Source organism: Mastomys coucha, unplaced genomic scaffold, assembly GCF_008632895.1.
Source record: "Mastomys coucha isolate ucsf_1 unplaced genomic scaffold, UCSF_Mcou_1 pScaffold22, whole genome shotgun sequence".
NCBI lineage: Eukaryota > Metazoa > Chordata > Mammalia > Rodentia > Muridae > Mastomys > Mastomys coucha.
The window spans coordinates 137,444,996-137,452,051 of record NW_022196905.1 but is presented as its reverse complement, the minus strand read 5'-3'; the positions used below and the strand labels follow the sequence as shown (position 1 = coordinate 137,452,051).

Below are 7,056 nucleotides of genomic sequence, written 5' to 3'. Positions count from 1 at the left end.
TAAAAAAAAAAATCCTTTTTGAGACAGGATTTCTCTGTGTAGCCCTGGCCATACTGAACTCACTTTGTAGATCAGGCTGGCCTCAAACTCAGAGCTCCACCTGCCTCTGCCTCCCAAGTGCTGGGAATTAAAGGTGTGGGCCACCACTGCCTGGCTGAAAAAAAAAATTGAATTTCTATTTTTTATTTTGATTTTATGTGTATGCGTGTTTTGCCTGCATGTATATCGGTGTACAACTTGCATGCTTGGTGCCCCAAGAGGTCAGAAAAGATTGTCGGGATCTTCTAGAACTGGAATTACAAACCATTGTGAGCCACAATAAAGGTTCCATGAATTAAATCTGGGTCAGTACTCTTAACCACTGAGCCAGCTCTCCAACCTTGATTTAATTTAACGGGGCTTGAACTGAATTTAAGAATGCTTTACTCTTCACCAAATACCTGTCTCACCCGGTACACAACACCACCTCAAGAGGAACTAGATAAGTGGTTAATCAGTCGATTTCATGGCTAGCTGGCCTGGTGAGGATACCGTGACCCTGGGGTTCAGCTGTTCTTTTCTCTTCCCGCAGCAAGGAGGAGTCAAGGCTCGGCCGTTGTGGAGCCCAGATGGAGGCCAGCTAGGCGCCCATCTCTATGGTCTCGCTCTCCTGGTCCCTCCTCCCCGCCTGTCCGCGTCCCTCTATGGTTCTTCCTGTCATTAGTCGGGAGGGGGCGCTGCGCGCAGGCGCGAGGTGGACGCGGTGGCGAGGCCGGAAGGAACGCAGTAGCGGCCTCGGTGGCGGCGGCGGCGACGGCGGGAGCAGTGGGGAAAGCATTTCAAGCGGCTGCTTTCAGGTGACTGGAGACTGAACGCCCGGGCGTCGAGCCGCGCTCGCGGAGCTGGGCCAGCTGCGTGGCGAGGACGCGATGGGCGCGCGCCGGTGGTCTCCCGGGGCTGCGGGTCGAGCGAGGAGAGTGGCCTCCCGCCGGGGCGCCGCTGGCGTGGGGGCGGGGGCCGAGGGGGACGCGGTCGCGAGCCCCGGGGGTCCGGGGGACCGCGCAGGGGGTGTCGGGAGGGGAGCGACGCGGACGCCGACGCCCGCTGGCCTGCCGGCTCCCCTCCCGCCACTTGAGGAAGTTTCTCGGGCCGGCCTGCTGCGCGGGGGGCGTCGAGCCGCTGAGAGACGGTTCGCGGGCGGCTCGCTCTGGGGGCCGCGCTCTCTCTCCACAGCGGCCTGGAGAAGCGGAAGAGGCGGCCGACTGTTGACTTTGAACTCCAGCCCGGGCCAGCTCGGGCCAGTTTGGGCCCCTTGGAGTCCGAGTGGACGCCTGTCATCCCAGTTGGCGAAGGGGACTCGAAACTCCTGCAGTAGGGAGTCCCGGTGCGCGGTGGGCGAGAGCGCTCCCGTGGCGCGTGGCACCCTGGGTGAGCGGCAAGACCCACGCTCGAGTGGACGGGGCGGCCCCGTGCGGGGCTCATGGGTGGTCCCAGACTCCCCGCCTCTCTAAAGGGTGGTGCAATGACCTGGGATCCTCTCCTCCATTGTGTTAAGAGTCTGGGAAGCCATCTCCGCTGGGGTTTGTCTTGGAATTCGTTTCTTTTCTTTCACCCCCCCTTTAAAAAAAATTTTTTTTTTTCTTCATAGCCCAGGCTAGTCTGAAACCAGAAAAGTAGACGAGGCTGGCCCAAGGGACTCAGGAAATTGCATGCCTCTGCCCTGGTGTAGGCCACCATGTCCCGCCATTATGTTGTAATTTCAAGATAGAGTCTAACTGTATGTAGCCCTTGCTGGCCTGGAACTCAGATGTCTGCTTGCCTCTGCTTCCTGATTGTAGGGATTGAAGGCATGTATCACCTTGCTGGACATTTTTCTCCTACACAACTGCTGCTCTACCCCTGAGCTCCACATACACCCCTTGCTGGATTTTTGTTTGGTTTGGTTGTTTGGGTGAGACTAATGGATTTATTGAATTTTACAGAGGAAGGGTGAAAGATTATGTATAGGAGCCCGAGTGCTCCGGAAACATCTGCATCAGGGTCAAGACTCTCCCCTACCTTGAGTGGTGACCTTAATGAAAACTCCACCTGCTTGTTATTTTAACATATGCAGAGAAGGGGCTTGTCCCTGCCCTTGCTTTTGGAGGGAGGGAGGGACAGTACCTTTTTTTTTTTTTTTTGACCTTAGGTTAGTTAGCTTATCTGAATTAAGAAGTATCCAAGCTTTGCATTCTGTTTGTAAACCGTCTAGAGGGTAGAGAAAGGTGTTGAACTTGAGGAAATGGCTGAGGCTCTCTGAGCCTGGTTTTTGGACACCTGTGAGCCTGTTGCATTAGCAACTTTAGACTTTTATCTAAAAAGGACAAGAGCAACTAGTAAAGAGCTCTTCAGGGGAAATCTAATAAAGTTGTGGCTCAGAGAGGTTGAAAGTTTATGGAATCTGCTGAGTGTTTACTAACTACTGTGTGAGGTAATGCTTTCTATGTTTACTGTAGGCTTTACATATTCTTGATCCTTGCAGACATGAATTCTCATTTTGTCATCACTTTATCTGTACAAAACTATCTTGTCTGTTTGTTTGCTTATTTATTTATTTGAGACAGGGGTTTCTCTGTGTAACAGAGCCTTGGCTGTCCTGGACTCCCCTTGTAGATCAGGCTGGCTTGGAACTCACACCTCTGCCTCCTGAGTAGGGGCTATTCTTCCAGAGGACTTAGGTTCAAGTTCCAACACCCACATGGCAGCTCACAACTGTCTGTGTAACTCCAGTTCCAGAGTGTCCTATACCCTTACACAGACACAGATGCGAGCAAAACACCAATATGTACACATTAGTAAAAATAAGTCATTAAAGAAACATGTAGTATGTATATAGACATTTAAGTACACTTAATGGTCAGAGCACAACTTTTGGAAGTCAGTTTTCTTCTATTATATGGGTTCCAAACATGTACCTCAGGCTGTCAGGTTTGGCAGCAAGTGCCCTTAGCCTGTTGAGCTAATTCACCAGCCTTAGCTGCACAGAACTTGATGCCAAGAGCTAGATATAACTCTTCTTAGTCCTGTCAATAATATAGGTTCTCTAATAGCTTTTGTTGTGGGGGAGAGGGAAGAGGTGCTGAAAAATAACTTGATAGCAAGGTTCAGAGCTGGTTCTAGAACTCAGTTACACAAGTAATTACATTTATTCTTTGACAGTTTCGTGTATAATGTATTAATGATTCTTAACCCATTAATCCCCCCACACACACACAATTCCCAATCCCATAGTCATGAATTTTTTGTTTGTTTTCTTTTGTAATTCACTGTGTTTAACCAGGGCCATTCACATGGGCATGGGTGGGAGCTATCCAAAGGCTAGATTTTTTTATCCCATTACTTTATTTATTTATTCCCTTTACATCCCAATCTCAGCCCTCCCCTCTTAGTCCCCCCCCACACACACACAGCCCCTCACTCATTCCTCTCTTCCCTTCACCCCTGAGAAGGGGGAGGTTCCTCCCAAGGAACCAAGCCATCCTTACATCTCAAGTTGTTGCAGGACTAGATACGTCCTCTCTCACTGAGACCAGACAAGACAGCACAGTTAGGGGAGCAGTATCCACATGGAGGCCACAGAGTCAGGGACAGCCCCCTCTCCAGTTGTTGAGAGACCTCCATGAAGACCAAGCTGCACACCTGCTGCATATAGGGTGAGGGTTAGGTTCAGCCCTTGTATGCTCTTTGGTTGATGGTTCACTCTCTGGGAGTCCCCAAGGATCCCAGTTAGTTGACTCTATTAGTCTTCTCGTGGAGTTCCTATCCTCTCCAGGTTCTTCAATCCTTCCTCCAACTCACAAGACTCTCTGAACTCTTGTCTAATGTTTGGCTGTGGGACTCTGAATCTGTTTCAGTCAGCTGCTGGGTGGAGCCTCTCAGAGAGTTACATAATTCTTGCCTCTTATCCTGCTGTACCTTCACAATTTCTTTTAGATCAGCTTCTTGGTGCCTTGTCTCAAGGATTTGGAAGCTTTGAGTAAGGCATGGTGGTGTACATTTGGAACTCAAGTTCCAGCAGAAGATGTTAATATTGAGTATAGTTTCCTAGACAGTTGAGTTGAAGTGATCATGTAGTATTTGAGGGACTGAGGGATGTTTTATGAATGAACATAGAGCGGGACACTTAAGGGATAATCAGGAAAGGTTTTTCTGTGAGGAAGTGGAGGATTGAGGGATGAACAGAAGTAATTTGGGCCAAGAGAGGCAGTCTCACTAAGAGAATTCAACCTGAGATGAGTGCAGTGAAAGAAAGTTTGGTCTGATCAAGGAACCAACCCATTGCTAGAGAGTGGGGAAGAACTATCAGGTGACACAACTTGGGTCAGCAAAAGCCTGATAAGCCCTGTTTTTTGTACTATGGTAAAGACTTGGGGACTGTCTTGGTGACTGTGTGTAATTTAAAAAACAACAGACATGATGGTGCATGCCTTTAATCCCCTCAGAGCCCAGTATGGTTTACCTAGTGAGTTCCAGGTCAGCCAGGGCTACTTAGTGAGACTTTATCTGGAAAACAACAAAAACAACCTTCAGTCCTGTATGAACAGGTCAAAGTATGGAGCCTAGGAGGCAGAAGTTGAGCTAAAAGAACAAAGTGTGATAAGCTCCTAGACAATTGATTTGTAAGATCTTTGAGGATTAGTGCTCTGGAGTATGACACAGCACCTGCCCAGGCCGTGGGTTCAATTCCAGCACTGTGCCCCACATCAAAAACAAAAAGGTGTGTTTACTTACTTGTACTCATTTCAGAATCTATTTTCTAACTGCTAAGAAAAATTTTAGGGGGCTGGAGAGATGGCTCAGTGGATAAGAGCACCGATTGCTCTTCCAGAGGTCCTGAGTTCAAATCCCAGCAACCACATGGTGGCTCACAACCACCCATAATGAGATCTGACGCCCTCTTCTGGTGCATCTGAAGACAGCTACAGTGTACTTATGTATAATAATAAACAAATCTTTAAAAAAAAAAAAAGAAAAGAAAAGGAAAAATATTAAAAAAAGAAAAGGAAAGAAAAAATATTTTTAAAAAAAGAAAAATTTTAGGATTTTATGGGGTTTTTTTTGTTTGTTTGGTTTTTGGTTTTGGTTTTTCCAGACAGGGTTTTTCTGGATAGCCCTGGCTGTCCTGGAACTCACTCTGTAGACCAGGCTGGCCTTGAACTCAGAAATCCACCTGCCTCCGCCTCCCAAGTGCTGGGATTAAAGGCATGCGCCACCACCACCCAGCAAAATATTTATTTTATGTATGTGAGTGCACTGTTACTCTCTTCGGACACACCAGAAGAGGACATCCAGATCCCATTACTGATGGTTGAGACCCACCATGTGGTTGCTGGGAATTGAACTCGGGACCTCTGGAAGAGCAGAGGTTAACCACTGAACCATCTCTCTAGCCCAATGTTAATTTTTCTAAAACAGTTTCTTTCTTTTTTTTTTTTTTTTAAAGATTTATTTATTTATTATATGTGAGTACACTGTAGCTGTCTTCAGACACACCAGAAGAGGGCACCAGATCTCATTACGGGTGGTTGTGAGCCACCATGTGGTTGCTGGGATTTGAACTCATGACCTTCTGAAGAGCAATCGGTGCTCTTCCCCACTGAGCCATCTCACCAGCCCTAAAACAGTTTCTTGTAGGGCAGGCTGGCTTCAAAGTTGCAGTGTAACTTAGGATGACCATAACAGTCTACTATTCATTCTGCCTCAGGTTTATGTGGTACTTATAATTGAACTCAGGGCTTCCTGGATGTTAGGCAGCATTCTGTGAGCCACAACATCCCCAGCCCATATGTTCAAATCTTAAAAGCTAACTTTGAGGCTGGAAAGATTGGTTCGGCTATTAAAGAGCAGCAGCAGCTCCTTAGTAGCTGATCTGGATTTGGGTTCTCAGCACCCATGTGGGGCCCATAAACATCTATAACTCCAGTTCCAGGGTTTTCAATGCCTCCTTTGGGCATCTGTAGCCACTAGGTACACATAATGGTGTGTGTGTGTGTGTGTGTGTGTGTGTATGTATATGCATATATATACACACATATATATATATGTATATGTAGATATATACACATATATATGCAGACAAACATTTATATGCATAAATTAAAAATAAATAAAACTTTTCAAAATATTTAGCTAACCTGACTGAATTTAATTTTCAGTGTGAATTCTAGTATAGAAAAACATTGATAGCAGGATTTCTAGATATTGTTTAAACTGCTTAAAGTCATCATTTTCTACATATTAGTATTTGTAAATGTGTATGTTATTGTACCTTATTTCATTTTGTCTGTTTTCTCGAGACAGGGTTTCTCTGTGTAGCCCTGGCTGTCCTGGAACTCACTCTGCAGACCAGGCTGGCCTTGAACTCAGAAATCTGCCTGCTTCTGCCCCACCCCCAAGTGCTAGGATTAAAAAAGCGTGTGCCACCACCACCTGGCTTGTCTGTGTATTAAAATTAATATACTGTATTTTTAAATTTTTTAACTCATCATCTTGTTTGTTCTTAAGGACTTTGCCTTTCTGCAGCAGCCTGGTCTCAGCATCTAGGCCAGTTTAGACCCTTTTCTTTCTTTTGCCCTGACAGCCAATTCAAAATCCCACCAATTCTGTACTCAATACCTTGTGCCCCTACCCCTAGCCCCTTACATACCATTATCTCTAGTTCAGGCTTGACGGGCTCTTGTTCACTGGATTTCCTGGCACAAAATGTCCGTCCCTACTTTTTTCCCCATTGCAGCAAAGCTGATTTTTCTAATGTGGAGCTGTCATTGTTCTGTTTCCCATTGGCTGGAAAATAAAACTTGAACTCCAGTTCAGCTTCCTACCAACAACACAAACTACCGCCCAAAAGGCTTAATACCACAGTTTAATCTGTTGACAGGAGTATGCATTTGTTTTGAGTCTGGGTTTTGACGTGTAGATCAGGCTGAAGTTGCTGTGATCCTCCTGCTTCTACATCTGGAATGCTAGAATTATAGAGAAGCACCACCATATCCAGCTTTTTCGTTTTTTTGGGTTTTTTTTTTTTTTTTTTTTTTTTTT

At 46.3% G+C, this 7,056-nt stretch overlaps 1 protein-coding gene across 4 annotated transcripts in view; it reads left to right on the top strand.

Moving 5' to 3' along the window:
- The first annotated feature begins 372 nt into the window (after positions 1-372).
- Rnf216 (ring finger protein 216) overlaps positions 373-7,056 on the top strand; it is a 120,343-nt gene continuing 113,659 nt past the window's right edge. Inside the window, exon 1 of one of the 4 annotated variants that reach the window (XM_031338604.1) lies at positions 373-521. The gene's annotated coding sequence lies outside the window, so the exon portion shown is untranslated. Of the gene's footprint in view, positions 522-711; positions 837-1,276; positions 1,408-7,056 lie in introns of those variants that run through there. The other 3 variants (XM_031338601.1, XM_031338606.1, XM_031338602.1) reach the window with 3 other exon arrangements.